This window comes from Myodes glareolus, chromosome 13 (genome assembly GCF_982192425.1).
Source record: "Myodes glareolus chromosome 13, mMyoGla1.1, whole genome shotgun sequence".
Taxonomy (NCBI): domain Eukaryota; kingdom Metazoa; phylum Chordata; class Mammalia; order Rodentia; family Cricetidae; genus Myodes; species Myodes glareolus.
This window is the reverse complement of record NC_142038.1, coordinates 48216806-48233854: the sequence shown is the minus strand read 5'-3', so window position 1 is coordinate 48233854 and position 17049 is coordinate 48216806. Positions and strand designations below refer to the sequence as shown.

The following is a 17049-nucleotide window of genomic DNA, read 5'->3' as shown; positions in this document are numbered from 1 at the left end:
TACGCACTCACATGCATTCACACACATGAAGACTGACAAACAAGATTCCTCAAAGAGTGACACGCAAGCCAAAGCCAGAAGGAAAAGAAGGGGTAGGGTGCAGAGAGCCACCTATATGTACTGTTTTCTGAAGGGTGGGGACTTTTTTGACAGCAGTACCACAGTGGGGACCCTCCTGGACATTTGGGTGCTAATGCCTGACACACAGTAAGTTAAAAAAAATCTTGTAAGACACGCTAGAGAGATGGCTCAGCGGTTAAGAGCACTGGCTGCTGCTCTTCTAGAGGTCCTGAGTTCAATTTCCAGCAACCACATGGTGGCTCACAACCATCTGTAATGGGGTCTGATGCTTATGTGCAGGCAGAGTACTAACACCTAAAAAAAATGCATAAATAGATAAAAAATTTCCAAAAAAACCCATAAGATGAAAACCCATAAGATGAAAAACTGGATGGAAACATGGATGGATGGACACATGTGCACATGGGTAGGAAAAAAGTGAATTACGTATGGTGTCTTTTAGGAACAGTTACAAAACCAACAGTACTAAAACGTTACGGCAGACAGCGTTGGCTCGTGTGTGTGGAAGATGGCTGAAATAAGTGGTTCACTGCCACTTTGGTTAACTACCTTTTTGTGTGTGTGTGTGTGTGTGTATGTGTGTGAAATGAGTATGTGTGTGTGCACGCGTGTGTATGTGTGTATGTATGTGTGTGTGAAATGAGTATGTGTATGTGCACATGTGTATGTGTGTATGTATGTGTATGTATATATGTATATGTGTGAAATGAGTATGTGTGTGTGCACATGTGTATGTGTGTGTATGTATGTGTGTGTGTGTGTGAAATGAGTATGTACTTTACAAATGGAAGCATTTTTGTATTTTTGTATTTGTCTTCAAGGAATTTATTTATTTATTTATTCATTCATTCATTTTTTTTTTTTTTTTTTAGCAGAAGAGAGAGAAACAGTGCACAGAGTAACTAAGTGCCCAGCCTCCTGCAGTGAAATCAAATACAGGCCTAATCTTTTACCCAGATCCTGGGAAACCTCACCAGGACCCCAGTTTCTTTGTCTATGAAGTATGCACAGCTATATCTGCTTGCGGGAGTTGCTGGGAGGACTCGGGACACATGGAGAGATCTGGCCTAACATTTGGGACAAAGTAAAGTCTCAAAAGCCAGGCAGGCTGTAATAGGGGACTAGTGTTTCTTTAAGCTTGGCCCATCCAAATGCCTTCGACTAGCTTTCTGAAGGAATGGTCACAAGAGGCAACAGGGACGTATACGTAAAGCTGGCTTTGCTGGTTAAAGAGGAGAGCTATTTTGGCTTTAGAGTCTCCTTTGACTCCAGCTGTCCCTGAAAATGGCTGAGGACATGAACACGAATTCATCTCATCAGCAAGGTGCAGGGGACTCTCTGATGAGCTCTGGTGAAGACCAGAGCCTGGACTCCCTGTGGAACACGGCTTCTGGTTCTTGTACTGTACTATTAGGTGGTCAAAAACATCTTGGCTATCATCCATCTTCTTAGGCCATCTTCAACGTGAGGGACACATTGTCCCTCAGACTTCTCCAGCTTTGCCCTCCCTGGCCCTCTCAGGGGTGATGGGAAAGAGAAGCCAGGGTCCCTCTGCCTCTCTAAGAGAGAAGAAATTGTCCCCCCCAGAAGGTCCTCCACGGCCCTTGCTCTGGGTCTCAGTCTGGTCTTTGCTTGCCTTGGTCTGTCCATTCCTCTGCCTTTATGACTCAGACTGGGGCTTTTGGTCTCTCTTGGCTGTGTTGGGGCTCTAAGCCGCTGAGGGCGGCTCCTTGGCTGACCAATGTTTTCTGGCTGTGGGCCTTTGCCTCCCTACCCAGGAGGTCTGCCCCTGACCCCACTGTGGGGTCACTCCACAGTGGCCTCTGGCTCACATCATGTGGGAACAGTATCAGAGTCCACCCACTCACCAGCTGATGTACTCGCTCAAACTCAGCACCCGTCCCCAGCATGGCCGACAATTCAGGATGACTTTGTCTTTAGTGTACCTCCAACTCACCAGGATGTTTGTATAGCAAAAGACAACCCCATATTACTTCTTATACAACCTCATCTTTGGTTCTAAGCTTGGGAGACAGAGACATTGCCTCCCCCAGCCCCCAGCCCCAACAGTGGCACAAGCACCATCTTGTGTCTGCCAGGTTTCATCCTCACCCTTGCCATGCGATATGAGAGTGCAAGCCATTTTGCACCTGAGCTAAGTGCAATGCTCCCAGGTCTGGACAGTTGAATCAACTGTCTTCTTTGTTCTGCATCGCTGTTTCTTCTCTGTCCTGCTGTCTCAGCCTCTAAGAGGGTTGGGACAGTTTCTAAGCTGCGGGACAGGGAGGAACAATGAAAGTACAGCTTCATCTTTGCAAAACCTTCCTCTTTCGGGGCTGTAGCCAATGCAGGACCTGACACTCGGCGGGTATTGTGCTGCGAACCCCAGTCAGGACTTGCCTCACTAACATCGGACAGACATTTTCATCTCCACCTGCAAAGATGCTCTTAGACACCAAGGAAATGCTAAGTCCAAAGTTCTGTACCATGTCATACCTCCTAAGAGGACTTCAAGGAACAAGGTGGACAGCAGCCAGGGTTGACCAGGATGTGGAGAAAATGGGGCTCTCAAATGGTGCTTCTGAGAATGTAAAATAGTGTGGCCAGCCTGGGAAAGGTTGGCAGCTCTCAACCAGTGGAGCATAGGGTTAGCACATAACCTAACAATCCCACACCTAAGTCTATGCCCAAGAGAAAGGAAAGCATATGTTCACATAAAACAAGTCTGCCAATGTTGGTAGAATTACTCATCGGAGCCAAGAAGTACCTTCATGTGATGGATTAGTCAGCTACTGAAAGGAACAAAGTTCTGCTACATGCTACAGCATGATGAACCATGGTGTGAAAGACACCAGTCACATAGCCTAGAATTCCACGTGTATGAAATTTCCAGACCAGACGTATCCATGGAAACAGAAAGTAAATTGCTTATTGCCAGGAAGTGAAGGGATGGGAAAAATAGGAAATAATAGGTTTATCTCTTTGAAAATTTCTCCAGAGTAGATAGTGACAATAATTGCATGATTCTATACATGTCCTAAAAGCTACTGCATTGCATACTTTTTAATGGTTAATTGTAATATGTGGATTATATGTCTAGAAATCTGTTTTGATATACTCTAATCTCTCTCTCTCCCTCTTTCTCCAGACGCATAGTTTTCTGTTATTTTAGTACCGCAGGACTGGGAATGTAGCTGGGCTGGCATAGTGCGTGCTTAGCATGCATAAGGCCCCGGATTCAGTCCCTAGCATCATATGAACTAGCAGAGCATGTAAAATCCCAGCCCTCAGAAGGTGCAAGGTCACCCTTTGCTACAGGTGAGTCTGAGATCCACCTGGGATACATGAGACACTGTCTCAAAATTTTTTAAGTGATTGCTAATACACTTACAAGAGTCCAATATTAGCTGGGTAACAATATAATCACTTTACAATGGCGTTTTCTGCTAGAAGACAAGGTTCAAGAAGCTGGAGATACCTTTGTTGACATTATATTTACCATGCTTAGTGCGAGACTCAGTTCACAGTAGGGTCTCTATAAACGCTCATTGAATGAAAGGAACCTTCGTGAAGCTCCAGTCTTAAATGGACACATATTCTCAGTGATGATTAGAAAATCCTTTTATTTCTTCGTCTCTAAATTTTAAATTGGTGCTGAGGTTTCTGGGAGTCCATCCCAGAGCCTTGTGTATGTTAGGCAAATTCTGTACCACTCAGCTGCACCCCAACCCTTAGTACCTGAGTCCTCGACACATAGGTGTGTGGAGAGTGTGAAATGCAGCAGGTGTCTCTGTACCCATTGGGAGCTTAAACCAAGGAGCCCCACATTGACAGTCTGCCTTTCAGTGCTACAGAGTACCGACAAGGCCTGAAAGCATATTGAAATGGCAGTGTTTCCAAGTTCTTCTGGGTGGGGTCCTGTAAGGGAGTTAGCTGAGTTGAGAGTGTGCTAAGAATGGGTCTGAAGGGAGAGGCTGAGGGAGGAGAAGGTCAGTGGAGGAGGGGGCAGCCATTGCCAATAGAAAGGCCTTGTCAGTTAGAAAGTGTTTCCAAGCCATGATTTTATTGTCTTTCTGAAGTAACATCAGGACAGGGCGAGGGCCAACTCCAATTCTTCATCTTGGGGAAGGCTTGGAGAGAGGTGTGGCAGGAAAGGATGACTCAGGGGCCGAGAAGAGAGAGAGCAATGGTGTCTGCAGAGATGGGGGAGACTTGATATAACCTTGTTCACCATGGAAACTGGGGAAGGAGAGCCAAAAGGTCAAGGCAGAGAGTAAAGAGATACAGGGTGACGATAGGAGTTGGAAGCTAAGGGGTGATTATCTCCGTGTGACCCATAGTCAATGGGGGAGGCCAAGGGGCCCAAAGGAGAGCAAGAAGACATATCCAATTGCCTTTTCCCACACACAGACATGTCTTCATTGCACCTCTCTCACCCCATATTTTCATCTTAACAGGCAGGATTTCTAAGAAACCTTTCAAGAGTTGGAGGTATGAATGGGCCAGGAAGTGATTAAGACATGAATAAGGCTTTGGGAGAAGGCAGAGAGGCTTCAGATGATGAGGGAGACAGGAAGAGGCAAGGAAGATGTGGTGAAGATGAGGCTCAAGGTCAAGGATGATGCTATGAAATCTGGCACAAATGGAGGCCTGGGAAACGAAGAGATGGGTCAGAAGGGAGAAAAGACCCATCCCAAGCAGGCTTGTGAACCAGGAAGCAGATGGCCAGAGCTCCGAGATCTTCCTGTGGAAAGGGCCTGACTCCACCACCCAAGGACGGATGTGTAAATCCAGGGAACCTGAGATAGAAACGAGCCTAGGCACGAGTGAGCCTGGGTGGGAAAGAATGCGACACAACGAGGTTTCCATTTTCTGAGTTTGGTGGCTCCTTTGTGGTTTCTGTTTGCCAAGCCTAGAAGGAGGAATGGGTGACAGTATGGCTTGATGGTTAGGGCATGGGCGGTTGGTCACAGAATAGATTAGTCTCTGTGGCTCCCCGGCTGTGGTGCTTGCTGTGGGTGCACATGCCACTGTTCTAAGCCTGTGTCTTCTCCTGCGCTGATGGGATTCTGCTGGGATGGTGTGGAAGTTGAAGCTGGGCTCCTGACCCACTGGGGTGCCTAGTCTTTCATCGCCTCAGATGCACGAATTGTAATAGGCTGGCATCTCTAGAGTCAGACTCTGGGGCGTTTTCCCTTAGTGGCACACAAAATGGTTTACAACTTACACTACTTTAGGTCTGCTCAGATGTGGAAACAGGCATCCAGTAAGCAGTAGCCATGGTGCTGGGTAGCGTTTGCTGCATGGGGCCATAGATATCTCATTATCTGTTCTCTGGCAGTGTTAAGCCCTTTACCTGGTGAGTAGGAGCCAAGGCCCTGAGGTCTTGAGTCCATTACAACTTTCAGTGAGAACTGGGCTCACCTCTCCAACCCCCATTTTTCTCTTCTCCTTCAAGCCTCTCCCCTCTGTACTTAGGAAGCCTCGTTCACCATCATCATTATAGCCTTATATCTCCAACAGCAATGACTGTCACAGAGTCTCCCTGTACCTGCAGACAGGTCCTTTCTACCCACAGTACTCTGGGCACAGGGACTCTTGCAGAGGCCTCTCCCAGGCTCTGGAGCCTCTCTTCAGTAGTCCTAGAGGAGGTCTGTGGGGAGCAAGCATTGTCTGCTCTTCTCTGGCTCACTGGTCTGTCTCTTTGTTTCGTGACACTCAGGATGGAGCTACTGACTTTTAGCCAGACTGGTTGCCCGCAGCCCCTTCTCTTTGGAGACAAGGCTGCCTCCTGCAATTTCTTTTCTAACTGTCCCTGTTTCATAGCTCAAGGTCAGGAAATGAGCCCTGGGTCCACGATTCTGTCAGTGGCGAGCTACTCTGCATATGTAATGAAAGTCCACTTTTGTTGGATGAAGCTCAGCTGGAACCTCAACCCCATGGTCCTAATACAGAGGACTGACTGTCTAGTGACATCATGGGCCCTGCAGTTGCCCCCAAGAGATCATGGAACCGGAATATCACTGATGATCTGAGGGGCATGTCAGACAACCATCTTCCCAATACTCATTCCTGATCCTTAGAGAGCCCTGTGTTACTTCGTGTGCCCTATAGCTCTCCTGAGGACCCCAGCAGCATGGCATCTTTGAGTCAGTCTGGAAAGCGTGGTGTGCTATGTGAGACCAGTCAACATCAATCCTCTTTCATCAGTTGGCCCATCTGTTTGTCTGTGCGTTCTCTGGTGTGCCTTCCAAAAGCATGGCAGTTAAGCTGAGCCGTGGTGTACAGAGGAGCATATAATAACGATGCCTACATGGCTGATAAGCCAAGCCAAGCTCAAGCCAAGGAAAGAAACAGAGCAAATCTACATTCTGTTGCTAAATGGAGCCACCTGCTGGGTAACTTGGAACGAGTGAAGGTTGATTTAGCTCACGGTTCTGGAGGCTGGGACGCCCAAAGTTAAGAGGTCACGTTTAGCGGGGACTCTGCACTCTCCTCAGGGTTATTGACAACATAAGACATCAGATGGCAAGAGAGACACATCACAGAGTCATGGCTCGTGAGGTGGCTCAGACCCAGGGCCTACATGGTACAAGGAGAGAATTAACGGCTGCAAGTTGCCCTCTGAGCTCTACACAGGTGGCATGGCCTATATTAACATGTGCATATGGATACATGCACACATATAAACAAGTAAATAAATGTAAGAACTGCAAAAGCAAAGAAAAGTCCTACCCTGGAGGCAAGGATCGAGCTCAGTTGGTAGAGTGCTTTCCTGACATGCATGAGGTCCTGGCTTCACCTAACCCTAGTGAGGTGGCATATTCCAGTATCCCAATCAGGAGGACCAGAAATCCAAAGTCATCCTGCTTGGATACTTAGTGAATCTGAATAGAGTCTACATTAGTGACTATCTCAAAGAGGGAGGGAGGGAGGGAGGGAGGGAGAGAGGGAGGGATTGAGGGAGGGAGAGAGAGAGAAAGAGAAGGAAAAAACCCCAAATTTAAAGAGCTACATTGGAGATCATTTAATAACTCATTACTCCATGAGGCTGTTGAAGGCCCTCATGACCCAGCCACCTCTCCTAGGGGGCTTCCTGGTCCCATCTCTGGATATCTTACAATGTGGATGATGTTTCAGCAATGGAGTTGGTGGAGACATTTGGACTGTAACTGCTACCAACCTCTTAGTCCCTCACAGATTGAAGGGGCAAAGAAGGGGGAGAGCAGAACAGGTGGCCTTAGCTACCAACAGATATGGTGGACGGGAGCCCTGAGGAGCCCGGGCTCTGGATCCCACTCTCCAGCTTTCACTTAACTCGCGCCTCAGAAAGAAGTGGAGGCAGCGCCGGCCGGCCCGCGGGTGACTGTCTGCATACAGCTCTCCCACTCTTTCCGTTCCCTAACTTTTCCAACCCGACCGCTCCCTGGCCCTACTCCCGCTGACTCGGGCTGCCGCAGAGGGCCACCCACCCACTCGTGCTCACAAAAGCAGGCCTGTCTGCGTCTGAGCAGGGTAGCACATGGGACAGGCCCAGGAGCCACACGGCTCTCCTCTGGGGAAGCCGAGTCTAGTCAGGGGGAAAGAAGAGGCGGTGCTTTGTTACACACAACCTCTCAGCTTGGGCAGAGGCAGCTGCATGGAAGCCTGGGTCCAGGTAGGCTGTGTGATGACTGCCCAAGACACGTTAGATCCAAAGAGTCTGAACTAGCTAAACTTCCATCCCATCTTTTGTGGCAAACCAGATCAAGACGTTTGCTTTTCCATTGGAAACTGTTTCCTTCTGTCCTAGATTTGTGGTTCCCAACCTGTGAGTCGCGACCTCTTTGGGAGTCAGAGGACCTTTTCATAGGTGTCACATATCAGATATCCTGTATAACAGATATTTACGATTCATAACATCAGCAAAATTACAGTTATGAAGTAACAGTTAAAGTAATTTTATGGTCAGAGGTCACCACAGCACGAGGAACTGTATTAAAGGGCCGCAGCATCAGGAAGGTTGAGAACCACTGCTCTAGCTAATAAGTGCAAGATACGATGTGGGCACTAACAATGGGCATTTGTCAAGTCTCAGTGGCTGTGACTTACATGACCTCAGAGAGGCTGCTCTGGGCATCTCTGTCTGGTCAGTGAGCCACCCTGCAAAGAATATTATGGGCAAGAAACATGACTAGACCTACGGCAAGAGAATAAAGCTGGAATCATGGTTAGAGACATAGGCTTCAATGGGAGACTTCCTGGGTTTAAAGCCACAAAGTCTGAGCTTAGTCACCTGATCTATAATAGTAAGCAGCCATAGCTTCTACCCTTGTGTTTGTTACCCGGGCAGAGGGAAGCAGCCATCCCAGAGGCTGGCTCATAAGTAAAACATACTTTTAGAATCTCATCTCATAGCTGTTACTTTTGTTGTTATGGTTAACTCAGGACGGATAAGATAGTCTCTGTGGCTTTGAGAGTGGATGAGATGCTGTATCATCAGATGCTAAATCACAGATGCTGTATCAGGCTCCGCTAAGTGTCATGAGGGCAGTACCAGGAGCTGAGGATACAGGGTAGGGAGCTTTTGTGGAAAATAGGGTGTCTCTGCCAGAAGGACAAACAGGCATTGCACATGAGGGAACAGAATAAAGGAAGCACTTGAACAAAGGCCCATGGGAAAGCAGAGGGCATCTTCCCAGCCTGAGGCCACTGAGCAGAGAGGCTTAGCAGGGATGTCCAGGGTTAGCGCAAGTTCGACATTGGATCATAGAGAACCTCAAATGATGTCATTCCGGTAAGCTTAGACTCTGCCCCAAGTAAACAAAGGTGAGGCCGGTATAGATATTTCTGAGAAGAAAATTTGGAAGATGCTTCTGGGAAGACTACAGGACAGCCTGGTGGAGGTTTCAAGCGGAAGCCATGCAGAGACATCACCATCTTCCAGCTCCTGCTTCAAGTCCGCCTTTTCTCTGTGTGTATGTAATCTGAAGGTACATGTGCATGTGTGTATGCAGGTCAGACGGCAACCTCAGAAGTCACCCTCAGGAATGTCATCCACCTCCTCTGAGACTGAATTTCCTATTGACCTGGAGCTCAGTGGTTTGGTTAGGCTGGCTGGCTGTCAAGCACCAGGAATCCTCCTGCCTCCACCTTCCCAGTGTTGGAATTCCAAGACTGTATCTCCACATCTAGCATTATTATGAGGGTTCTGGGGATTGAACCCAAGTCTTTATGCATGTGAGACAAGCACTTTGGCAACTGGCCGGCTCCCCATCCTGAAGTCAGTCTTCTTTGCTAGATAGCACGCCAGTGTCGCCAGGACTCCGACACTGCCTTCTCACCAATATGTCTCAGGACAGTACCGGCGGGGCAACAGTTACTGAATTAAAATTGACCCCCAAAATTCGAAACTTCAGTCATGAATGTTGAAGAGCGAGACTGGCTCTGAAGTTACTTGAAGAAGAAAATGCAGAGGATTTGGCCCATGGGTCATCAGACTTATCTCTGATTGTGGGACTGGAGAGCCATTCGCTGAGAGGATGCACAAATCTATCTGTAGAGCAAATGCGGAACCTGCCTGTGGGTGTGGCTCAAGTAAGGTGAGGGACAGCCATCCATCTGCCCATTGACCATCTGGCAGGCTGTGAAGATGGGCTTGGACAGAGCAGAAAGGGCAGAGTCACGTGGTGGAGAGCAAAGATAGAGGTGCGGAAAGAACAGTGGCTTGGCTCTCCATAATACCGGAAGACAGGGTGTTATGGAGGACTCCCACCTTGTCCAGAGAGCCCTGGCCCCCATATCATGCACGCTTTCTCTTGGGGAAGCCTTAAGAAGTGATCAAATCCTGGAGGAATGCCAGCAAGTATCCTAGTGATTGAGGGATGGACCTAGACGCTGGAGATGGACCACAAAGAGTTTCAACAGAATGGGAAATGCACACTGGAGCTCCAGAGTTCACTTCAAGACTCCCAGAATTGCTACTCTGCCTCTAATGCCCCATGCTGTGAGGCCATTCCTCTGAAGGAGGCCTGCAAGCACTGCCAACCCGGGGCTCATGGACTTTAAGGCTCCAAGTTCTTGGCCAAGCATCTAAGTGACCCCAAAACTGGTGTGAAAGGCCTCATTCTCATGATACTCTTCCCCACCCTAGCAGTGTGGACTGTTTCCTCTTCCCTGTTGTGTGCCAAGTGTTCTACGCCTTTGCAACTTGGTCCATGCTGGTCTCTTGACCGGGAAGATCCTTCTCCATCTCCTGTTCATTAACAGCCTTTTTCAGTACGGGGGTAGGGGTGAAGAGGATGGCTCAGTCAGTAAAGTGTTTGGTATCCAAGCATGAGGACCTGAGGTAAATCTGCTGTACCCATGTAGGGTGGTGCAGGCTTATAACCCTAGTACTGGAGAGGGAGCGATCCTAGAACTTGTGGGCTAGATGGATAATTGGGATGTTCCAGGCTAATCAGAGACCCTGTCTCAATAAACAGGTAAATGGCTTCGGAGGAATGACATCTGAAGTTGACCTCCAGTCTACACACAAACACACACACACACACACACACACACACGCACACTCGCACGCACACGCGCACACGCACACACACACACTCTCCGCTGTGGTGGTTTGAATAGGAATGGCCCCCATAGGCTGATATATTTCAATACTTAGTCACCAGGGAGTAGCACAAGTTGAGAATTAAGAGGTGTGACCTTGTTGGAAGAAAAGTGTCACTAGGGTGGGCTTTGAGGTTTCAAAAGCCCATGTGAGGCCTAGTCTCTCCCAACCTCCACCTACAGGTGAGAATGTAGAACTCTCAGTTCCTTCTCCAGCCCCACGGCTACCCCCGTGCCACCATATTCTCTGCCATGATAATGAACAACCGAGTCTCTGAAACTGTAAGCAAGCCCCTAACACAATGCTTTCTCGTGGAAGAGTTGCCTTGATCACAGTGTCTCTTCACAGCAGGAGATCAGTGACTGAGACACACATGCACACACGTGACAACACACGCACACACACGCAAGCCCTTCTAGGCTCTGTACACATATGCATGTGTACCTGTCTGTACATGCACATACACAAACATACACACACACAAATGTGCACACATACAAATATGCACATACACAAACATGCACACAAATAAAATATAATAGAAAGTCTTCTCATTCTCTAAGACCTGTGTCAAGTTTCCCCACACCGAGCACACAAATCTCTCTTGGTCCCTCCAATAAGCTCTCTCTCTCCCTCCCTCCACCCTCCTTCCGCCCTCCCTCTCTCCCTCTCTCCCTCTCTCCTGGTTTCTTGGTGTATTGCTTTGCCTAGTAATACTTTATTCCTTCTTTGAGTGCTTGACTTGTGTGATGGTTTGAATCTGAACTGGCCTCTACAAGTTTGTGTTTTGCATACTTGGTTCCTAGCCTGTGCTGCTATATTCGGAGGCTCTGGAACATTTAGCAAGTAGTGCCTCATGGTAAGAAGATTCCACCTGCCCCTGGCTCCTCCTCCAGCCTTCCTTGTCAGCCATGGTGTGAACAAGCCTCAGTTTTATGGGCAGATTGGTCCTGCGATCACATCCTTCCCGCTAGGAGAGACTGAAATTCCTTTGAAACTGTGAACCTAATTAAGCTTTCCCTGAAGCATTCCTGCCAGGCCTTTTGCTCACAGCCATGAAAAGGAGTAATTAACACAGCTCGTCTTTTCTTTTCAAGGTTGGTAATAGTCTAAGGAAAGAAACCCATTTTGTTGTGTTTATTTTATGTTAGTGTATATGTACATGCAAGCAGATGTACGCGTGTGCATGCATATGCATGTTTGTATATGTGTGAGAGATGTGTGAGAGAAGGTCATCTTCCACTCTCACTCCCCACCCTAGCTCGAAAGATAAGCTAGGGTCTGTTAGTGAATGCTGCACTCACTGACTGGAATCTACTTGTCTCTGTCCCCAGTCCCCCCAAATGCTAGTTACAAAAGTGTGCAACTATGCCTGACTTTTTTGGGGGGGAGGATCAAACTCAAGTTCTCATGTTTGCACAGCAGACTCTGTAGACACCGAGCCATCACCTTCGTCCCAAGAAAAGTCATTTTATCATTAATTGTCCTGCAGTGTGGCAGGCCCCTGGCCAACACCAGCCCAGTGCATACTCAGTGTGTGTTGCCATTCAGTCAGATGTGCTATCTGTGATCTTGATATTGAGCAGACACCGCTACATGTACTAAGACTTTGGAATGGTTCCCATAGCTAGATGGAAATGGGAAAGCTTGGCCTTGCCATCAGCTGTACTTCATTACACATAGTGCCTACAGTGGTGACTTAAACCCCTCCGCGGTTCCACCGTGAGATGTGCCAAGAGCTGTGATTCAGAAGAACGTTCTCTACATCCAACTGACAAACTCAAAACGCACCTGTTCATCGAATTGTCTGCTCTCCTCTGGTCTTCCCTGCAGCATCGGCCAGTGTTTAGATTAAACGTGTGCTCTGTTTCTCTCCTTCGCAGTTTTCTGTTGGCCAGAAAAGTGTCTGCCCATCTGTGCCCCCTGCATAGCCCATTGAGTACCTTCTACGTGTTTGTCCGCAGCGGTCTGCTCCCAAAGGCACAGGACCTCGGTGAAGTTAGCTCTTTCTGTGGTCTGCACAGCAGAGCTAGTTATTTCTGGATTGTTCTATAAAACCGAGAGCAATTTAGGATGGATCTAGACAGTCCTGCTTTCTTTCTTCCTTTCTTTATTTGTTTAGAGTTGAGGATAGACAGTTATAAAACACAGCTGGCTCTATGAAAAGGAAGACTAAATTCTTTATGCAGCTGCAAACAACAGAATTATTTAATTTTAGCTCTGATCCAGCCAGCCCAGTTCTTGGGCAGGAAAAAAAGAACCGCTATCTTTAACCGCTTAGATATGGCCACTCTCCCTCTCCTCCAATCCCAAATGAGGAAAGGGAGCGATAAAGAGAGAGAATATTTTGAGTGGTTTTAGGGTTCGTGTTCCTTGGTTTCCACAGAAAAGAATGGGAGGTCGTTTTCCACTTCTGAGTGTAAGTTCCCCCACCTTCACAACTTATTCTACCCAACATCCTTGTTGTTGATTCCCAGGGACCGAAAGCTCCAAGGAAAGGCTCTCCCGTGGGCACAGCAGCTGTCAAGGGGCCAGGCTGCAAAGAAATCAGTTCACAGTTCAGGACCCTCCATCTAGACCAAATAGGGATTTTCCTAATTTACCCCACTGTGGCAGATTTACACCAAGAACATACTCAAATGGCGAGTAATGAGTAACACTGAGGAAATGGGAGGATTTCAAGGCATCTGGGCTCCAATTGTTCTGGAGGACAGTGGCAAAAAACCACGCCAGCTGGCCCACGAGAGAAGGTCCTAGGTATATCCTCCCCTTTGTACTTAAATGGGCCTTTTCGATGGTAACCTAAACACTACTGTCTGAATGTTGATGTGTCCCCAAATTCACATGGTGAGCTCCCCTCCCCAGTGTAATACTAGAAGGTGAGGGCTTTTGGAGTAAGTAGATCATAAGGGTGGAGCCCACACCCGTGGGAGATCCATCACCCTTCTGCTGTGTGGGAGAAAAAGCCAGCCTGCTTCAGACACTAGGTCTGACGGCTTCTTTATTTTGAACTTCCCATCACTGAGAACCTTAAGAAATGAATTGCCTTTACTTATGAGTCACTCGCGCTATAAAATTTGGTATAGAACGCAAACACAGAGGCAGCTATGCATAAACGTCTCTTAAGAGTCACAGTCAGTGCAGAACTGTTGACCGGTATCATCACAAGCTGAATATCCAATAGCAGGACACTCACTAAAAATTCAAGAGGAATATGTATGCTTTCACAACTAAAAATGCTGTTTCAAGAGAATATTAAGTAGGGTGGAGATTATCTGTGGTATATTGAGTGAAAAAGTAAGTGAAAAGCCTACACACACACACACACACACAACAAACACACACACACACACACACACACATATATATATATATATATATATATATATATACTGTATTTGTTACTTATGTGTGAAGTAGTTGGCTGGTAGATAAAGAGACAGGCAGACATAAATACAGGGACAAAACTACAAAGGTATAAATCAGCGTTATTAGTATTTTAACAATAATGAGTATTTTTGTGTTTCCTAAAATTTCTTAAGCTTTATTTTGCTTTTCCAATCATAAAATTTACTACTCCAGTTATCCAAAAATAATTTTGAGTGATATATTCTCATTAATCCAGGAAAGTAATTAAACAAGAAGCTTTTGAGTATTCACTGTGAAGCAGACACTATATTCAAAACAGTGAAAAACTAAAAGTGAAAAGACAACAGATTCACTCATACTGTGCTGCTGGTAAAACACTATATTGTGCCAGGCAGTGCCGGCGCACGCCTTTAGTCCCAGCGCTCGGGAGGCAGAGGCAGGCAGATCTCTGTGAGTTCAAGGCCAGCCTTGGCTACAGAGCAAGTTCCAGGACAGGCTCCAAAGCTACACAGAGAAACCCTGTCTTGAAAAACAAGCAAGCAAACAAACAAACCAACCACTATATCGTGTCTCTTGTGCTTTTTACAAAAATCACGTTATTTTATAGTGTGCATGTGTTTGTGGATGGGGGTGCCATGTGTGGAAGCCATCTGACTTTCAGGGGTCGGTTCTCTTCTTCCACCCTCTGGGTCTGGGGATCAAACTCAGGATGTCATGTTTGGCAGTAGATGATTTTAATCATGGAACCATCTTGCTGGCCTCCCTCAAGACTTTTCTGTGCAGATATTAAAACATGATAGTGGAGCTGGGATGTGTCTCAGCAGAAGAACACTTACTAGCAAATACATAGACTCTTGGCTAGTTCGGTCTGCAACACAGCAAGAGAAGCACACATACACATGCACACACACATGCACACACACACATACACACATGCACACATACACATGCACACACACATGCACACATACACATGCGCACACACATGCATACATACACACATATGCAAGGACATTTGCCCCATTTAGTTCTACACCCCATCCAAAGATGTAAAGGACAGAGAGGGTACCATGGTGTAAAGAGAATAGTATTTATACACCTTCCAGAAGACTCAGAGGGGGCCAGTGTTGGACAAAAAGCAAACTGTACTTAGAAAGCCAGTGAAGATAGCAGCTGTAGGCAATTGGCTATCTAGCGTATATAGATTCTACTGAGACCTGTGACGTGGGGGCTGGATGTTCCTTTGCTCTGTCTTGTGATTGTGGATACACTCTGCTAGCCTTTGTAGGGAAGACAGTCAATGAATGGCAAATTGGAGCTGCCAGCCTGTTCCTCCTCGGACGGCCCTTCTGACCACTGTCTCTGATACTTCCCTTCAGTTTTCCCACTATCTTGTTGAGTCTGTTCTCCTGCCAGGGCACAAACGATGACTTAAACCACCATCATCGCCCCTGCCTCCTACTGCCCAGTGGCTCTCCACAACGGTCAGAAAAAAGCCTCAAGTGGTCTGCATGGCCCGATATCGTCTGCTCATTGCATGCCTCGCAGCCATTCCCAGACCACTTCCTCCTCGGTTCCTGGGTTTTCTGTTACATGCTAGAACAAACCAAGTTCTTCCCACCTCAGGAAAAGAAGACTGTCTGCCTACTCCTGGCCTCAGCTATATCCGCTTCCATCGCCTCTCATAGCCTTTGTCTCTCTGTCTTGTTTATCACAGTCTCCCAGGCCAAGGCTCCCTTGTTCTCTTTCCAACACAAACCTGCCACAGTATACTAATGTCAACTAGTTTCTTCTTCAGGGTAGTGTGTGTGTGTGTGTGTGTGTGTGTGTGTGTGTGTGTGATATCTTTCTTTTACCCCGTCCTTTTACCTCTGCTACATTAGAATGTAAAAACCTGGAGATTGGGGACCACTGCTTCTTCCTCATAGCCTGTGCAGGCTCAGGAAGTACATGCTAAATAAATTATGAAAGGAGAGGATGCAGGGGGAGAGGGAGAAAGACTCCGGGAAGAGGGCTGTCTTCCCAGACAGCCCCGTTTGCTGTGGACGAACGGAGGCAGCGTGTCCTGCTTAGTCCTAGCTTTACAGTGCAGGTTAAAAATAGCCCCCCTGGGTGGAGTGAGCCGAGAGAGGATGGGGCAGATAATGAGCAACACAAGCCGCCAACGCAGCCTAGCAGGATGTGAGGCTGGCCAGGAAGAAAACGATCTGGATACAGGAAAAGCCTGTCAGGGCTGCCACCAGCTGACAAATGGACAGCTCCAGGTTATTCACCAAGTCCCTCCCTCCATCTGCAGTGTTCAAGATGTTTTCTTAAACACGTGTGCTCGTGCGTGTGCATGCGTGCGTGTGTGCGCGCGCGTCCTGTGCATATATACAAGTTTGCATATGTGCAGATAGGTACACATGTGTGCATATGCATGCACACATATGAGGAGGAGAGACATGGACACTGGCTCCCTCAATCACTTTCCACCTGATTTTTTTTTTTATTTCTAATGACAAAGTCTTTCACTGACCTTGGAGCTCACTGACTGGGCAAGACTAGCTGGCTGGTGAGTGCCAGGGATCCCCCTGCCTCCACGCACATCCCTATACCCCGTCCCACTACTGTGTTGGGATTACAAATGTGCCCTCCGGTCCCCAGCTTTTTATGTTGGTGATGGGGGTCCCAGTGAAGGCAGGCACTTTGTTGACAGAACCATCACTGCAACCCATAATGCTTTTTAAAATAAGCAAAACGAACAAAACAAAACAGTCTCACTGTACAGTCAGGCAACCTCTAATTCCCAACCGCCGCCTCAGCCTCCCAAGTAGTAGGATTGCATACAAGAACTGCCCTGTCTGATGAAAAGACTTCACGCCACCAGGTCAGGTTAGATAGTCAAGGCAATTTTCATCTTACAGTCAAAATGAGTTAAAAGATTTTCAAGTCACTTCCTAGAACAGGGGTCCCCACAGCCCCCTCATCTGACTGCTGACCTCTGAGAAGGAGAGATGTGATGAGGC

The 17049-nt window shown here is 47.4% G+C and overlaps 1 protein-coding gene across 6 annotated transcripts in view; it reads right to left on the bottom strand.

Moving 5' to 3' along the window:
• The window catches only part of Fgf1 (fibroblast growth factor 1), a 103195-nt gene that overhangs the window by 60336 nt on the left and 25810 nt on the right, over positions 1-17049 (bottom strand). The window lies entirely within an intron of this gene.